We start from the raw sequence: 18694 nt of genomic DNA, 5'->3' as shown, positions 1-18694 counted from the left end.
CACGTCCAGCACATAATCCAACGGTACCAAGCACATCTCTTCCCTGGCCCCCCCCACTCTCTGCTTTCCGCAGGGATCGCTCCCTACGTGACTCCCTTGTCCACTCACCCCTCCCGGCACTTATCCTTGCAAGCGGAACAAGTGCCACACCTCCTCCCTCGCCACCATCCAGGGCCCCAAGCAGGGCTTCCAGGTGAGGCGGCACTTCACCTGTGAACCTGTTGGGGCCATACACTGCATCCGGTGCTCCTGGTGTAGCCTATCGGAGACCCGACGTAGACTGGGAGACCATTTCACTGAGCACCTATGCTCTGTCCTCAGGAAGAAGTGGGATCTCCCAGTGACCACCCATGTTAATTCCACTTCCCATTCCCATTCCCATATGTCTATCCATGGCCTCCTCCGCTGTCGCAATGAGGTCACACTCAGGTTGGAGGAACAACACCTTTTATTCTGTCTGCGTAGCCTCCAATGGGTAATGGTGACCCCTCCTTCACCATTCCCTATCCCCTTTTCCCTCCCTCACCTTACCTCCTTTGCCCATCGCCTCCCTCTGGTGCTCCTCCCCCTTTTCTTTCTTCCATGGCCTTCTGTCCTCTCTTGTCAGATACTCTCTTCTCCAATCCTGTATCTCTTTCACCAATCCACTTCCCAGCTCTTTACTTCACCCCACCGCCCCTTCCTGGTTTCACTTTGTGCTTCTCCCTCCCCCCCCCCCCACCTTTTAAATCCACTCTTCATCTTTTTCTCTCCAGACCTGCCGAAGGGTCTCGGCCCAAAACATTGGCTGTACTGTTTAACATCGATGCTACCTGCCCTGCGGAGTTCCTTCAGCATTTTGTGTGTGTGTTGATTTGGATTTCCAGCATCCGCAGATTTTCTCTTGTTTGTCACCTACAACGCTTGCAAATTTCCATAGATTACCGTGGAGAGCATTCTAACTGGTTGTGTGAGTGTGTGTGTATATCCACACATACATCATACATACAAACCCCATTTCCATAAAAGTTCGGATATTTTCCAAAATGCAATAAAGACAAAAATCTGTGATATGTTAATTCACGTGAACCTTTATTTAACTGACAACAGTACAAAGAAAAGATTTTAGATAGTTTTACTGACCAACTTAATTGTATTTTGTAAATATACACAAATTTAGAATTTGATGGCTGCAACACACTCAACAAAAGTTGGGACAGAGTTAAAATAAGATTGAAAAGTGCACAGAATATTCAAGTACCACCGGTTTGGAAGACTCCACATTAAGCAGGCTAATTGGTAGCAGGTGAGGTATCATGACTGGGTATAAAAGTAGCATCCATCAAAGGCTCAGTCTTTGTAAGCAAGGATGGGTCGTGGCTCACCCCTTTGTGCCAAAATTCGTGAGAGAATTGTTAGTCAGTTCAAAAGGAACATCTCTCAACACAAGATTGCAGAGAATTTAGATCTTTCAACATCTACAGTACATAATATTGTGAAAAGATTCAGAGAATTCAGAGACATCTCAGTGTGTAAAGGGCAAGGTCGGAAACCACTGTTGAATGCACGTGATCTTCGAGCCCTCAGGCGGCACTGCCTAAGTCATGCTACTGTGACAATTATAGCCACCTGGGCTCGGGAGTACTTTGGAAAACCATTGTCACTCAACACAGTCCGTCGCTGCGTCCAGAAATGACACTTGAAACTGTATTACACAAGGAGGAAACCATAATTAAACTCTATGCAGAAACGCCTGTGAGTTCTCTGGGCCTGAGCTCATCTCAGATTGACCGAAAGACTGTGAAACCGTGTGCTGTGATCAGATGAGTCCACATTTTAGCTAGTTTTCGGAAAAAAACGGGTGTCGATTTCTCCATGCCAAAGATGAAAATGACCCTCCAGATTGTTATCAGCGAAAGGTGCAAAAGCCAGCATCTGTGATGGTACGGGGGTGCATCAGTGCCCACGGCATGGGTGAGTTGCATGTATGTGAAGGTACCATTGACTCTGAGGCGTATATTAGGATTTTAGAGAGACATATGTTGCCATCAAGGCGACGTCTCTTCCCGGGACGTCCATGCTTATTTCAGCAGGACAATGCCAGACCACATTCTGCACGGGCTACAACAGCGTGGCTTTGTAGACTCAGAGTGCGTATGCCTGACTGGCCTGCTGCCAGTCCAGATCTATCTCCTATTGAAAATGTATGGCGCATCATGAAGAGGAGAATCAGACAACGGAGACCACGGACTGCTGAGCAGCTGAAGTCTTATATCAAGCAAGAATGGACAAAATTTCCAATTGCAAATCTACTACAATTAATATCCTCGTTCCAAAACGATTAAGAAGTGTTATTAAAAGGAAAGGTGATGTAACACAATGGTAAGCATGCCTCTGTCCCAACTTCTGTTGAGTGTGTTGCAGCCATCAAATTCTAAATTTGTGTATGTTTACAAAATACAATTAAGTTGGTCAGTAAAACTATTGAAAATCTTTTCTTTGTACTTTTGTCAGTTAAATAAAGGTTCACGTGAATTAACATATCACAGATTTTTGTTTATTGCATTTTGGAAAATATCCCAACTTTTCTGGAAATGGGGTTTGTACACACACACACTCACACACACAATTCCATGGTGTCCGTGTCTCCCCCTCCCCCCCCGGTGTCCATGTCCCCCCGACTCCCCCCACGGCAGCCGTGTCCCCCCCACTCCCCCCACGGCGTCCGTGTCTCCCCCCCCCGGTGTCCATGTCACCCCCCACTCCCCCCCCACGGCGTGCGTGTGCCCCCCCACTCCCCCCACGGCGTCCGTGTCCCCCCCACTCCCCCCGCGGCGTCCGTGTCCCCCCCCACTCCCCCCCACGGCATCCATGTCACCCCCCCATCCACACAATTCAGATGCCTCTGTTGTATTTTCCTCCTCTGTCGTCGATCATCCCTGGCCCTGCATTCCAGGCACCTGGCACCTCTATTTTGAAAACAAACTTGTCCTTCACTGATCCTCTCTCACATTGTCTGTTTTTACTGTCTCCCGTACCAGCAGTTATGGTCAAAGTGACAATGAAAGTGACTTGACTTCACCTGACGTTAAATGCATGTCCTCCAGTGTGAGACCTGTCGACCCTCGGAGTGCTCTATCTGTTTTAAAAGCTGTCCTCTGAACCTCCGGACTGCAGGCTGTGCTCACCTTTTTACCTGCTCTAAAGGATTGTAACCTTCCCCTCACACATGGCACTCCAGTTTTCTATCATCCACATGTCTGTCTAAGGAGCTTCGTAAATGCCCCGAATGTCTCTGCCTTTACCACCACCCCTGACGGGGTGTGCACCCACAAACCCATCACCCCGATTTACATATCATTCCCCCCCCTCCCACTCTGTCCACTTCACTTCTGCCCCCTCATTTTAGCCACTTCTCCCCCTGGACACAACCTAAGTTTGTCCAGTCTCCCCTTGTAACTAAGAGCCTCGAATTCAGGCAGCATCCTAATAAATCTCTTCTGCGCCCTCTTCCAAGCCTCCTGCAATACTGATGAGAATACCATACGATATTCCAAATGAGGTCTAGGAAGTTTTGTGTATCACCTTCCTGACTTTTGAGCTCAATTCTCCGACTGACGGGCAAATGTACTACCCACTCCCTTCCCCGTGCTACCAGCTGGTGAGGCCACTTGCATTATCCCTTCCCCGTTCAGACTTCTCGCAGAGTTTGGTGGCTCTCCATCTGTCACCACTCTGGCCATTGTTCTCATTTCACTTCTGACCTGGATGAATGTGGCTTTGTGACTACAATCATTTCCCAACACTGAGCGTGGGGTGCAGGGGATTCTACCCAGCAAAGTGTTCTGGATCGAACAGGAGCAACGGGAACCAACTCTTATGAGAGGAGCACTTCAGCAAGTCCTCTCATGGGTTCCAAAGCTGAGTAAAGAGCATTCTTCACACAGTACTAGAGTGGACAGCGGCTAAAATTAAAGACTCAAACAAAATTAAAATCCCCCGACCCCCAGTATATTGACAGTGACGGTGAATGTCAGGGTGATAATCCCCCCCCCAGTATATTGACAGTGACGGTGAATGTCAGGGTGATAATCCCCCCCCCCAGTATATTGACAGTGACGGTGAATGTCAGGGGTGATAGTCCCCCCCCCCAGTATATTGACAGTGACGGTGAATGTCAGGGTGAAATCCCCCCCCCTTCAGTATATTGACAGTGACGGTGAATGTCAGGGTGATAATCCCCCCCCCCCAGTATATTGACAGTGACAGTGAATGTCAGGGTGAAATCCCCCCCCCCTTCAGTATATTGACAGTGACGGTGAATGTCAGGGGAGATAATCCCCCCCCCCAGTATATTGACAGTGACGGTGAATGTCAGGGGTGATAGTCCCCCCCCAGTATATTGACAGTGACGGTGAATGTCAGGGGTGATAGTCCCCCCCCCAGTATATTGACAGTGACGGTGAATGTCAGGGTGAAATCCCCCCCCCTTCAGTATATTGACAGTGACGGTGAATGTCAGGGTGATAATCCCCCCCCCCCCAGTATATTGACAGTGACAGTGAATGTCAGGGTGAAATCCCCCCCCCCTTCAGTATATTGACAGTGACGGTGAATGTCAGGGGTGATAGTCCCCCCCCCCAGTATATTGACAGTGACGGTGAATGTCAGGGGTGATAGTCCCCCCCCCCAGTATATTGACAGTGACGGTGAATGTCAGGGGTGATAATCCCCCCCCCCCCAGTATATTGACAGTGACGGTGAATGTCAGGGGTGATAATCCCCCCCCCCCAGTATATTGACAGTGACGGTGAATGTCAGGGGTGATAATCCCCCCCCCAGTATATTGACAGTGACGGTGAATGTCAGGGGGTGATAGTCCCCCCCCAGTATATTGACAGTGACGGTGAATGTCAGGGGTGATAGTCCCCCCCACAGTATATTGACAGTGACGGTGAATGTCAGGGGTGATAGTCCCCCCCCCCCCCAGTATATTGACAGTGACGGTGAATGTCAGGGGTGATAATCCCCCCCCCCCAGTATATTGACAGTGACGGTGAATGTCAGGGGTGATAATCCCCCCCCCCCAGTATATTGACAGTGACGGGTGAATGTCAGGGGTGATAATCCCCCCCCCCAGTATATTGACAGTGACGGTGAATGTCAGGGGTGATAATCCCCCCCCCAGTATATTGACAGTGACAGTGAATGTCAGGGGGTGATAATCCCCCCCCCCAGTATATTGACAGTGACGGTGAATGTCAGGGTGATAATTCCCCCCCCAGTATATTGACAATGACGGTGAATGTCAGGGTGATAATCCCCCCCTCAGTATATTGACAATGACGGTGAATGTCAGGGGTGATAATCCCCCCCAGTATATTGACAATGACGGTGAATGTCAGGGTGATAATCCCCCCCCCTCAGTATATTGACAATGACGGTGAATGTCAGGGTGATAATCCCCCCCCTCAGTATATTGACAATGACGGTGAATGTCAGGGTGATAATCCCCCCCCCTCAGTATATTGACAGTGACGGTGAATGTCAGGGGTGATAATCCCCCCCCAGTATATTGACAGTGACAGTGAATGTCAGGGGTGATAATCCCCCCCCCTTCAGTATATTGACAGTGACGGTGAATGTCAGGGTGAAATCCCCCCCCCCCAGTATATTGACAGTGACGGTGAATGTCAGGGTGATAATCCCCCCCCTTCAGTATATTGACAGTGACGGTGAATGTCAGGGGAGATAATCCCCCCTTCAGTATATTGACAGTGACGGTGAATGTCAGGGGAGATAATCCCCCCCCCAGTATATTGACAGTGACGGTGAATGTCAGGGTGAAATTCCCCCCCCCAGTATATTGACAGTGACGGTGAATGTCAGGGGTGATAATCCCCCCCAGTATATTGACAGTGACGGTGAATGTCAGGGTGAAATCCCCCCCCCCCAGTATATTGACAGTGACGGTGAATGTCAGGGGAGATAATCCCCCCCTTCAGTATATTGACAATGATGGTGAATGTCAGGGGAGATAATCCCCCCCTTCAGTATATTGACAGTGACGGTGAATGTCAGGGGAGATAATCCCCCCCCCCCAGTATATTGACAGTGACGGTGAATGTCAGGGTGAAATCCCCCCCCCCCCAGTATATTGACAGTGACAGTGAATGTCAGGGGAGATAATCCCCCCCCCCCCAGTATATTGACAGTGACGGTGAATGTCAGGGGAGATAATCCCCCCCCCCCTTCAGTATATTGACAGTGACGGTGAATGTCAGGGTGATAATCCCCCCCTTCAGTATATTGACAAGTGACAGTGAATGTCAGGGGAGATAATCCCCCCCCCCCAGTATATTGACAGTGACGGTGAATGTCAGGGTGATAATCCCCCCCCTTCAGTATATTGACAGTGACGGTGAATGTCAGGGGAGATAATCCCCCCCCCCCCCCAGTATATTGACAGTGACGGTGAATGTCAGGGGAGATAATCCCCCCCCTTCAGTATATTGACAGTGACGGTGAATGTCAGGGTGAAATCCCCCCCCCTTCAGTATATTGACAGTGACGGTGAATGTTAGCGTCTTTTTCTGCATTTTCTGGCCTGGATGGTGTTATTTCCTGTCATTTGCAGGAATGAAAGTTACAGCTATCGTCAGGAGAAGCCTGGATCTTGTCCAGATTTTGATGCATTGGGATGTGGACAGCCTCCTAAACCGAGGGTCAGGGTACCCATTAATCCAACATCCCTGTTTCTGGCCCCTGTGCCCCTTATTGCCCTGGATTCCCAGAATTGAGTATTCCTGCCAGGCTTTTTCATTTCATCCCTCGGGTCCTGCAGTCTGTCGTCCTGATGACAAGTCTAGGCCCTGTCCACAGACCACTGAACCCCCCTTCCCTCCCTGCACCCTCCCCATCATGGGCACCCTTGTCCTGTGGGCCTGGGACTGGAGCAGGGCCCAGGACACCAGCTGGTCTTCCCTAAATCTCAGCTGCGGCCACCCTCCTCTGGTCCTCTCTGTCCCCACTGGCGATGGCAGGTGTTCAGCTGCCTTCTGAGCTTTCACCCAACTCTCCAGCTGGCTTCATACACCCTTACTCAGGGCCCCCCTGTGTTTTAACCTGTCTTTTCATCTCTCCTGACACTTGCACTTCCCAGAACCTTGCTGCAGTCGACCGTTCAGAGCCCACCTACGCTCATTCCACGTTCCGGTACTTCATCTGTGAGACCTCAGACCAGAATCAGGCCATTCGGCCCTTCCAGTCTGCGCCACCATTTACCATGGCTGATTCATTTTCCCTCTCCTGCCTTCTCCCCGTAACCTTTGACCCCCCCAACTAAACAACAACCTGTCAATCTCTTTTTTAAATATGCCCAACGACGTGTCCTCCACAGCCATCTGGAGCAATGAATTCCCCAGATTCACTACCTTCCAGCTGAAGAAATTTCTCCTCACCTCATTTCTCCTCCTATTCTGAGGCTGTGCCCTCTGGTACCAAGACTCCCCCGTTATTGGAAACATCCTCTCCACATCCACCCTTCCTCGGCTTTTCAGTATTTGTTGGGTTTCCGTGAGATCCCCCACCTCGTTCTTCTGAATTTCAGCAGGTACACCTCCAGAGCTTTGAGGAGCCTTCACCTCTCTTCATCACTGAGATTACTGTGATATCTTGTTGCTGAGGGAGTTTCTTCCTCTTCTTCCATCTCCTCCTCAGGCAGTGCATTCCAGAATTCATTCTTCCCTCTGGATGGGGAGGAGAAACATCCCATAGCCCCACTTCTCCACCCTGACGGCCTGTGCTTGCGGTTTAGTTTTAGTTTGCTTCCTCACTGTTCCCATTATCTCTGCCTGTCAGAATCTTGCGGCGCTGCATCAGTTCTCTCCCCCCTCCCCTGCTTCAGTGAGAGCGGACCCAGCTTACCCTGTATCCCTAGTAATCGAAATGTCCTGGTCAATCTCCAGCTGCACCTTCGCTGGTGTGAGCATCGCTGCTTTTCTCTGCTCTGCTATGCAACACAAGCTGACTGGGTGTAAGTAAGCACGCTTGCCTTTACTGGACAGCGTGTTCAGTCATGTTGGGGCTGGATTGAACTTTGGTTGGGCTCCTGTGCATCTGGAACATTGTGTGGCGTTCTGGTCAACACGGTGTGAAGACGGTGCCGAAGATTTGGAGAGGATGGGTGAGGGAGTCTGGGACCAGAGTGCAGAGCCTCAGCAGAGCAGATTCGACAAGCTGAGTCCTGCTCTTATCTGTTGTGGTCAAATACAGGGGCATCTCTTTTGAACAGAGACGAGGAGGGATTTCTTTAGCCAGAGGGCGGTGAATCGGAATTCATTGCCGCGGACAGCTGTGGAGACCAAGTCATTGGGTAGATTTGAGGCAGAGGTTGATATATTCTTGATTAGTCGGGGAGTCGAAGGTTTTTGGGAGAACAGGGTTGAGAGAAATAATAGAGCAGTCACGATGAATGGCGGAGCAGGCGTGATGGGCCAGATGCCTTTTTCTGCTCTGCTCCAAGAGGCTCACCAGCATCCTGCCCTGACTGAAGTGCAAAACCCAGCGGGAATGGTTGGGCGAACTTGGGTTCCTTTCCTCAGAGTATCGGAGACTGAGGACTTTTTTTAAAAATTGTGTTTACTAAGTTTGTACATTTGGATTTATCGAAGTTGAAACTCAGTTTCATATAGAGGTTTACGTGTTCACGATCTTCTGCAGCTTCTTCCGGTCTTGGACAGGACAACTTCCATACCAGGTTGTGATGTTTGAGTTTATAACATTGAAGGACATAGGGTAGACAGACAGAATCTTTACCCCAAAATAGCAATGTCTAACACTCGACGTACATTTAAGGCGAGATGGGGGGAAAGTTAAAAGCAAGGATTCCCAATTTTTTTATGCAATGGACCCTTACCATTAATTGGGGGTGGAGGGTGGTCTGTGGAGCCCAGGCTAGGAACCCCTGAGTTTAAAGGAGAGCTGGTGCCTGGGAAGAAGCTGCCCTGGGCAAATGGTGGAAGCAGGGATGGTGGTGATATTTGAGACGGGAGGATGCGGAGCACGTGCAGGCAGATGCCCAGTTTACTCTGGGGTCAGGGTCAGCACGGACACAATGGGCTGAAGGGCCCATGCCTGGTGCTCTTCTGTGCTGCAATGTTGTGCCATGGTCTCTCGGCTCTTCTGAAGTTCATACTGTATATAGTCCACAGGACTGTGAGATAGAGGAGTGGGTATACACACAGGGGCATCAGATACAGGAGCAAATATCCAGCATGGTGATCCATTTTCCCTCTCAGCTCCCCTGATCTCCTGCCTTCTCCCCGTATCCCTTCATGCCCTGACTGATCAAGAATCTATGTACTTCTGCCATAAGTATACCGAATGACTGGGCCTTCTGTGGCCATGAGGTCCTCAGATTCACCACTGTCTGGCTTAAAAAGACACAACCTCATCTCAGTGCCAAGTAGACGTCCCTCTGTTCTGAGGCTGTGTGGAGGGGAACGTCCCCTCCACATCCACCCTGTCGAGGCCTTTCACCGTTCGATGGGTTTCAGTGAGGTCACCCCCTCACTCTTCAGAATGCGGGCAGGTTCCGATTCAGCACCCTCAAACCCACCTCGTGTGAGAAGCCTCCCACTTCCAGAATCGTTTTAGTGAACCTCCGTTGAACCCTCTCCAATGTCAGCCCCAAAACTGCTCACGGTACCCAAAGTGAGGCCTCACCAGTGCCTTTATAAAGCCACAATCATCCTGACATTCTGGTTAATCTCGAAATGAACGCTAACATTGCATTTGCCTTCCCTGGTACCGACTCAACCCGCAAAGTAACCTTCAGGGAATCCTGCACCAGTCCCTTTCCACCTCAGACTTCTGAATTTTCTCTCCATTTAGGGAAAAAAAAAAGTCTAAGCTTTTATTTCTTCTACCAATCTGCATGATCATGTGGTACATGTATTTCGTAGCAGAAAAAGACAGCTGCAGATAATGACAATTAAAAAAAAAATAACAGCAATTTAGCCCGAGTGGCTGAGTGGAGGTTAATGGTAGGTGGATATTGCCCTGGGGCCGTGTTTCTGCAAGAACAAACTCTGTTATTGAAGGAAAGTACCTCGATCTACCACCTTTAATGATCTTTAGACTCCCCCAAGCCAAATTCCTGCTGGTTCTTTGGTCCCGTCTGAAGAGGTAAGTGAAGTCACAATGGGGCTGGTGAGTCGTGGTCCCTAGGCTGAAAAATAAGCACCCCAGCCCCCAGCACCCCTCACAGACAGGGGCATGATCTCACAATTGGGGGAGCGCTGATGGGGGGAGAGTTGACACCAGGGATTTGAGTGCTGGCCGAGGCGAGGCGTCAAGCTCTCAGACAGCCATGCACCGGCGCCAGGAAACTGCGGTGAGCTCCGGGGAGAGGCGGGGCCAGGAGGAGTGGGGCCCATCCGCTTAGGACGACCCTTAGGGGGGGGATCCACTCTGAATCAGCAGCGAGGAGGAAGGTGGGGGTGGGTGGGTGGGGTGGAACTCGACGCCCAACGGGGAGGAGGTGCGCAGTTCAGAGCATCGAGGGAAGACGGCGGGGAGGGCGGGGTTGTGGTCGGGGAGCAGTGTGGCAACGTGCAGAAGTTACCAGCCCCAGCAAACGACTTCCTCTTTCTGATTGTCAGCAGATTTCACTGGGGTAGGTGGGTCGTGTGAGGTCTGTGCCTGGGGACAACGTTCTTGACCAGGCGCCAGGAGGTCGGGGCAAGGAGGAGGATTTAGCTGCTGCCGTCTCCCGTAATCGTCGCCAAAACTGTCGGGTGCTTCGCCCCTCCCTCCCCCTCCGCCCAACACTCCCTGCCCCGGACTCCGGCCCACCCAAGTGTGCAGCAAAATGGAGGCGTGCAGGGGGGAGGCCTCCCTTGAGGCCCTGACGGACGCAGCCTTTGACAAGGACGAGGGCGTGCGCAGGCAGATCGCCCAGTCCCTCCACAGCCTGGGCTGCCAGAACCCCGAGCAGGTGCTGGGCTCCTGCCTGGAGTTCCTGCTGAAGCACAGTCAGCTGGTGCAGGGGCACCGCACCGCCATCCTGCAGTGCATGGAGCGCATCGTGCGCGACACCATCGGCCTCCTCGGCCAGCCGCTGGCCAAGAGGATGATCGGTCTGGCCTCCGAGGAGATGATCAAGTCCGGGGAGGCGGAGGTGGGCTGGAAGGAGGCAGCCAGCAACCTGCTGGTGGCCCTGGGCTCCCGGTTCAGCGACGAGATCCTGGAGGAGGTGATGCGGAAGCTACAGCCCGGCAGCCTGCCCCAGTTCTTCGTGGTGCAGACCCTGGCCAACCTCTCGGTGGCCAACGTGCAGGGCATGGTGCCCTACCTGCCCACCACCCTGCAGACCATGCTGCCTATGCTGTCCTTGGTCAAGCAGGACAACATGAAGTGGGTGTTCACGTCCGCCTTGGGCCTCTTCAGCAAGAGTATCCTGGAGTACCTCTCGAGCGTGGACAGGACGGCTAAGCCGGTCCTCTGCAAGGACGTCTTCTCCCAGGAGATCTACGCCGCCTACAAGATCCTCTTCGGGAACTGGCTGCGGAACAAGGACAGCAAGCTGAGGACGGCCATCGTGGTGGCCCTCAGCTACATGGTCCGCCTCCTCCCCAACGACCGGATCGACGACGAGCTGCCCCGCTTTCTGACCGGCGTCCTGGCCCTCTACAAGAAGCGCTGCGAGCCCTTCTGCGTCACCCAGTGCCTGCGCAACATCCTGGAGACGGGCGTGGAGATGGGCAGCCACGTGCCCGAGACCCAGATGGACGCCCTCCTCCCCCAGCTCCACCACCAGCTGTGCTCGCCGGCGGATCCGGCCAGCGAGCTGGGCCGCAGGAACCACGCCGAGCTGCTGCAGTGCCTCGTTATCCTCCTGCACGTCTCCGTCGACGGGCTGGTCAAGTTTCTGCTGCAGAAGCTGTCCAACAGCAACGAGCGGGTGCGCCTCGGCACGCTGACCGCCCTCGACCACGTCATCGCGACCAACTTCAAGCCCCTGGAGACGAAGAAGGCCCTGATCGTGTGCGGCGTGAAGCAGGCACTCCAGGACAACGACAACAGGGTGAAGAAGATGCTGGCGCAGGTGATCGGGCGGATGGGCGAGCATGGCTACCTCCAGCTGGAGGGCGGGTACACCCTGGTGGAATTCCTCGTGCTGCAGTGCAGCCTGACGCCCTCCGAGAATCCCTTCTGGCTCCAGCTCCAGGAAGAGGAGGACGTCAGTGACGAGGAGCTGCGGCGCTTCTGCGAGGGCGTCCTGGGCTCGCTGGTCAGTCTGGACGCCATGGACGACGTGCTGTGGCCCTTCCTGCTGGAGTTCATCACGCCTGCGCAGTACACCAACGCCCTGTCCACTGTCTGCCGCTGCCTGGAGCGGGTGGGGGCGAAGAGGAAGCGCGAGAAGGAGCAGAGGACCGCCCTGAACTACAGCGAGAGGCTGGGCATGCCCAAGCCCCACACCCTGCTGGCCCGCCTGCTGGCGGTCTCTGCTACACCCTACGTGGGCCAGGGGAGGGGCCTGGCGGCCCTGCGGCTGCTCCGGGCTCTCAGCCCCAACATCCACCCGGAGGTGGTGCATTTGTGGGACGAGGAGCTGCCCCAGCTCATCCAATACCTGGCCGAGAACCAGGAGGACTCCCTCCCCCAGAAGCTGTGGGAGGACAAGCTCTTCTTCTTCCTCTCGCGCACCCTGGAGACCATCACCGACGAGAAGTGGACCTGGCAGCTGAGCGAGGAGATGACCCACCACCTCCACGGCTACCACAGCTTCCCCCGCGAGAAGGCCTTCCTCTACAAGTGCGTGGGCATCGTGCTGGGCCAGACCAGCAACCGGGACGTGATCGGCAACGGGCTGCAGGAGATGCTGCTCAGCGTCCAGCATGCCGAGCTGCTGGAGCGGGAGGGGCTGGCCACCGGCATCGGCTTCTGCGCCATGTCGCACCTGGACGACACGCTGGCCAAGCTGGACGAGTTTGTCAGGATGGACATCGTGAAGAAGACGGCCAGCTTTTTCAACATCTTGAAGGAGAGGCTGGACGGCGACATGGAGCGTGTGAAGAGCACCCTTATTCTGTGCTACGGCTACGTGGCGCTCTACGCCCCCGAGGGGCTCATCCTCCAGCGCATCGAGCTCCACATCCTGGACCACATCCTCAGCCTGTCCAACACCAAGGTCCTGGGTATCAAGGTGGAGACCAAGGACCTGATGATAAAGCTGACCCTGATCAAGGCCGTGACCCTCATCGCCAAGGCCATCTACGCCAACAAGGGCAAGCACAACTTCAAGTTCAGCCGCAGGGAGGAGCTGCTGTCGTACATGCAGGACCTGATCGCAGGGGAGCCCAGGGCCCAGCTAAAGACCCGGGTGCGGCAGACGGCCATCAACGCCTGCGTCCACCTCATCCGGCTGGAGCCTCGGCTCAACGAGATGGAGTCGTCAGAGCTTATCCGCAGCTGCCTGGAGGCTGTCTTCTCCTTCCTGCCGCTGGACGCCGACAAGCAGAAGGACACGCGGAAACTGAAGGAGCGCGAGGTCCTGCACGCTGAGACCGTCGCCGCCCTGCAGGAGCTGCTGAAGGAGTTCCTCGCGCAAAGCCTCAACTCGGAGGGCCTGGAGTTCATCTTCAAGCACGTCCAGGAGTGGATGGCGTCCGTCAGGGACCACGAGCGGGAACGGGCGGTGGGCGCCACGCTGGCACTGCTCGGCTTCTACCGCGAGAGGTTCAACGCCATGCACGCCGGCACCTTCCACAACCTGGGCGTGCTGGCGGGCCGCCTCGTGCCGCGCTGTGCCGACCCCTCCCTCCCCGTCCGCCACGCCGCCGTCGACGGCCTGCACATGCTGCTGTGCATCCAGGAGCGCTACGAGGGCGGTGCCTCCCGCCGGGCCGACGGGGCCGCGGAGCACCTGCACGCCATCAAGGCGCAGCTCCAGAACCCTGACTGCCACGCCCTCTTCCGCATCTGCTGCGACGTGGCCCAGGTCCTCTCCGGGCGGCTGCCCAGGAACCAGCTCCCCTCCCTGCTCTTCACTCTCTTCGAGGGCCTCTCTGACTACCACGGCACCAGCGCCAGTGCCTGCTCCGTGGTGATGAACGGGCTGGCGCGGAGGCACGGCGAGGCGCTGCGGGACCACGTGCCCGACATTCTCGGCCGCCTGCAGACCCGCGTGCAGAGCGTCAGCCTGGAGCAGATCCGCTTCTCCATTACCTACTTCATCTCCCTGCTGACCTCCCAGTGCATGCCGGGCGTGCTGGCCCACCTCCTCCTGCAGCCCCTGCCCTACGACAAGTACACTGCGGGCATCTGGCAGTCCCTGGCCCGCGAGGCCCAGCTGGCGCAGGCCACCATGCAGTGCCTGCTGGACAAGCTGAACAGCTACCTCTTGCCCGGCCGGAAGCCCCAGGCTGCCGCCTCCGAGACGGTGGCCGTCGTCTACGCCCTGACCGCGATGGTCTCCAACCCCGAGTCGGCGGAGCCCGTGGTCAGCCTGTACCCCAGGCTCTTCGGCACCTTGGTCCTCTACCTCAGCTTCCTCGTCAGTGAGAAGGTGGCCGACGGCCAGGGCAAGAGCTCGTCCAAGAGGAGGAAGCTGGGCCTCCAGCCGTCCGGCGCCCAGCCGGTCAACGTGTGGGACTCCGCGGTGGAGGCGCTGAAGCTGACGCTGGTCCGGGGCGGGACGGAGGAAGTGGTCAGCTGCCTGGAGGACGAGGTGGCCTGGGAGCTGATGAAGAGCGCGGAGGGGCACCAGCGCAGCACGGCCCTCCTGGCCCAGGCCACCGGGCGGCACGCCGCCCGCTACTTGGTGGGCATCATCCACTTCCTGGAGCCAGCCCTGCTGCACGCCCACGAGCACCAGCGGGCGACGGCGGCCGCGTTTTTCAGCGAGCTGCTGGCTCAGCCGGTGGTGCAGGAGCTGGCTGTCGCCGACGTGCTGGTGCGCAGCCTGCTGAAGACCCTGGAGGACCCGTCGCCCTCCGTCCACTTGCTCTCGGTCCGGGGGCTCGGCAACCTGGCCCTCGGCGCCCCCCAGAAGGTCCCCCGGTACGCCGACCAGCTGCTGGCCGCCATGGTGGGTGGGTTGGACCAGAAAGCCGAGCTCGACGACTTCGTGGCGCTGGAGGCCCTGTCGGGCCTCTCCAAGGTCCTGGGGCAGCTGGCCGAGGAGGACGTGGGGCCTGCCCTCACTGACGTTATCGCCGCCGTCCAGCCCTTCTTCGAGAGCGAGTGCGAGCGGCTGCGCGCTGCCGCCTTCACCGTCTTCGGGAGCCTCCTGCACTTCGCCGATGGCGGCTCCTGCGACCTCTTCATGGAGCGCGTCCACCTCAGCCTGGTCAGCCTCCTGCTGCACGTCAACGACAGCAGCCCCGAGGTGGTGGCCGCCTGCAAGGCCGTGCTGCACCTCCTCGGCCCCCACCTGTGCTCGGACAACATCCGCGCCGTCTTCCGGGCCGAGCTGCTGGAGGAGGCCAACACCCGCTACTGGGACTTCATCGACGAGCTGACCAGGCTGATCGTCAGCGACTTCCCGGACAGGGCCGGCCTCTACCTCTCCAGCAGCGTCTCCTTCTTCAAGAGCGTGCTGCCCGAGATCCGGGGCAACGCCATCGTCCTGGCCGGCTTCCTGATGCACCACCTGCCCAGGGAGCGCGTGGAGGCCAGCGCCGACCAGAACGTCTGCGTGGCCATCATCATGATGCTGCACGACGTCTCGCCCTGCGTCCGCGCCAAGGCCGCCAAGGTGTTGGGGCTCCAGCGGGCTTTCTAGCGGCAGCCCAAGCAGAACACGCAGCCCGACAGCCCGGAAGCAGTGCCAAGTTTTTGTTTTCCATTTTTAAATTTAAGAGTCCTTAAGAATTTTAGACACACGTCCTGGATCGGAGTAGGAGTTAGAAAGTGCATGGAATTAATAAAAGCACCAATAGCAAAGAGCCTGGTCAGACGCTGTCCATGTGTTCATCCCCCACCCACCCACTGCTGGACGGTGAAGAGGAGGAAGGTATATTGGGGAGGGCCGGTTGAGTCCGTATTCTGTCGACCTGCCGCCCCTCGTAGTGGGAGGGGGAACCATCAGAGTGAGGTGTAGCCTTACCCAGTGTGGCTCAGGGTTCCGAGGGGAGGGGCTGCGGTGTAGGACGGGGGCGGGGGGGGGGTGGGTAGAGCCATAGCTTGCTTTACTCAGAGCAGCTGGTGGGGCTGGTGCACGCTCCCCGTCCCGTCTGCCTTCAGCGGCCGCCTTGGACGGCCGCAGTCCTCCTGGGGAGGGGGAGGGCGAGGCAGTGGCCCGGTTCAGGCCCAGCGCCGGGAGAGGAACATGATGTGTTTTAAAGTCAGGACGTCGTGTGTCTTGGAAGGTGGTGGGGGGTGGTTCTGCAGGCCAGAGGGGACAGGCAAGGCCGATTTACCTCGGCTGGGAGGGTCACAGGTTGTAGTGAGTGGCTGGGGGTGTCAGAGGTGGGAGGGAGAGAAGTTATTGCACCCACTAAGTGCCGGGGAGTCTGGAACTCACTTCCTGAAGGTGGGTGGGGAGGGTTGGGGGTAGATTGAAACCCTCCCCACACTGGGATGAGCCCTTGAAGAGCCAGGAACCCCTGTAAGATGACAAGGGAAGTCAAGGACAGTATAAAAATGAAAGAGAGGAAGTATAACATAGCAAGGATGAGCGGGAAGCCAGAGGACTGGGAGACTTTTAAGGAGCAACAGAAGATAATTAAAAAGGCAATATGGGGGGAAAAGATGAGGTATGAAGGTAAGCTAGTCAGGAATATAAAGGAGGATAGTAAAAGCTTCTTTAGGCATGTGAAGAGGAAAAAATTAGTTATGACCAAAGTTGGGCCCTTGAAGACAGAAACAGGTGAATTTATTATGGGAAACAAGGAAATGGCAGACGAGCTGAACAGGTATTTTGGATCTGTCTTCACTGAGGAAGACACAAACAATCTCCCAGATGTAATAGTGGCCAGAGGACCTAGGATAACAGAGGAACTGAAGGAAATTCACATCAGGCAGAAAATGGTGCTGGGTAAACTGATGGGACTGAAGGCTGATAAGTTCCCAGGACCTGATGGTCTGCATCCCAGGGCACTCAAGGATGTGGCTCTAGAAATCATGGATGCATTGGTAATCATTTTCCAATGTTCTATAGATTCAGGATCAGTTCCTGCGGATTGGAGGGTGGCTAATGTTATCCCACTTTTTAAGAAAGGAGGGAGAGAGAAAATAGACCTGTTAGTCTGACATCAGTGGCAGCGGTGGGTAAGAACACTGCAGAAGCAGAAACGGCCATTTGATAAGGAGCAGGGCTGTCCTTTCACCCCATACGGCTTTCCTGCGCTCACCCCACACAAAGATTTTCTCATTTGTCCCAACTAGCCAAGAATTTACTCTGGGACTGTGACACCCCAGCCAGATGAGATGTAGAACAGAGACCAGTACCAGCTCCAGCCCATGAGGTTAAAAATGATCTGTTAGTGTACTCCAAGGTCAATTTAGCCCATCCCTCCCACAGTTTGCCTTCATGCATGTCCCTTGAATGTCTCGAATGCACCAGCCCCTAGCAGCACATTCCCCACACCCTCTTCTGTGCTAAAAATCCTTCCTCTATTTTCCACCATCCCCTTGTATTAGTCATTCCCACCTTCGGTGGGGTTGGGGGGGGTGCAGGGGTAGGAGAAAGTCTCTGGCTGTCCTCTAGATCCTGTACAAGTTTATCAAGTCACCTCTCATCCTCCTTTGCTCTGGAGAGGAAATCCCTCGCTCGCCCAACCCTACCTCTAATCCGGGCAGCATCCTGGTAAACCTCCTTGGCACCTTCTCCAAAGCTTCCACATCCTTCCTATAATGAGGTGGCCAGAACCGAGCCCGAGAGTCCAAGTGTGGTCTCAGCAGAAGTTCACAGAGCTGCAACGTTACTTCACAGATCTTGATCTCAATCCCCCAACTAACGAAGGCCAACACATCATGCCTTGTCAAGCTGTGGAAGTATTTGGTAGGCTTCGATGAGGTCTCTAATCTCAAGGGTGTAGGCCTACTGTGTCATTTCTCATACGATAATGGTTGCTTGTCCCATGAAACAATTGGCATGCCTTTGCTAAAATCCTTCAGTTGTGGAGACCAGACCTGTACTACCATTCCAAACGCAGTCTCACTGGAGGTCTCCATAATGTAGGACATCTCTATGCCTATAGCTTTGCAATAAAGACATTTATCTTCTTCATGATCCGATGAACCATCATCTTATCATTCAGTAAGTCAGGTTATGCAGCTCCCTCAGAATTATCAATCTCTTGCCATTAAAAGAAAGCATCCGTTTTAGAACAGTAAACCAGTTGATTTCACATCGATTTGCCAAGACCTATCCAAAGCCCCAAAGCCCCTCTGCGTCGTCCTCAGCCCAAAAACGGCGCCCTCATGTTGGACAATCGGCAAACTTGGATGCACGATACCTGATCCCGTCCCCAGAGCTATTGATGTGCATTGGGAACAGTGGGTCCACTGAATATCTCACTAGTCTGTTGTGTTTCCTCAGTCCTTTCCTGTATCACCCCCTCTCCCCCCCCCAAAAAAAAACACTTGCCCTAATTTTCTTTAATCTCATGTTTGGTATCTGCAGAAAGGCTTACAAAAGGTTAAAACTGCATCCATTAGTCACAGTCATACTTTATTGATCCCGGTGAAATTAGCCCCCATT

The 18694-nt window shown here is 54.7% G+C and overlaps 1 pseudogene; it reads left to right on the top strand.

Annotated features, from left to right (window-relative positions):
* Nucleotides 1-10852: 10852 nt before the first annotated feature.
* On the top strand, nucleotides 10853-15772 carry LOC140193663 (maestro heat-like repeat-containing protein family member 1 pseudogene; annotated as a pseudogene).
* Nucleotides 15773-18694: the final 2922 nt, after the last annotated feature.

This window comes from Mobula birostris, unplaced genomic scaffold, assembly GCF_030028105.1.
Source record: "Mobula birostris isolate sMobBir1 unplaced genomic scaffold, sMobBir1.hap1 scaffold_686, whole genome shotgun sequence".
Classification (NCBI taxonomy): Eukaryota; Metazoa; Chordata; class Chondrichthyes; order Myliobatiformes; family Myliobatidae; genus Mobula; species Mobula birostris.
Note: the sequence above shows the minus strand (reverse complement) of the source record. Positions and strands in the feature narration are given on the sequence as shown.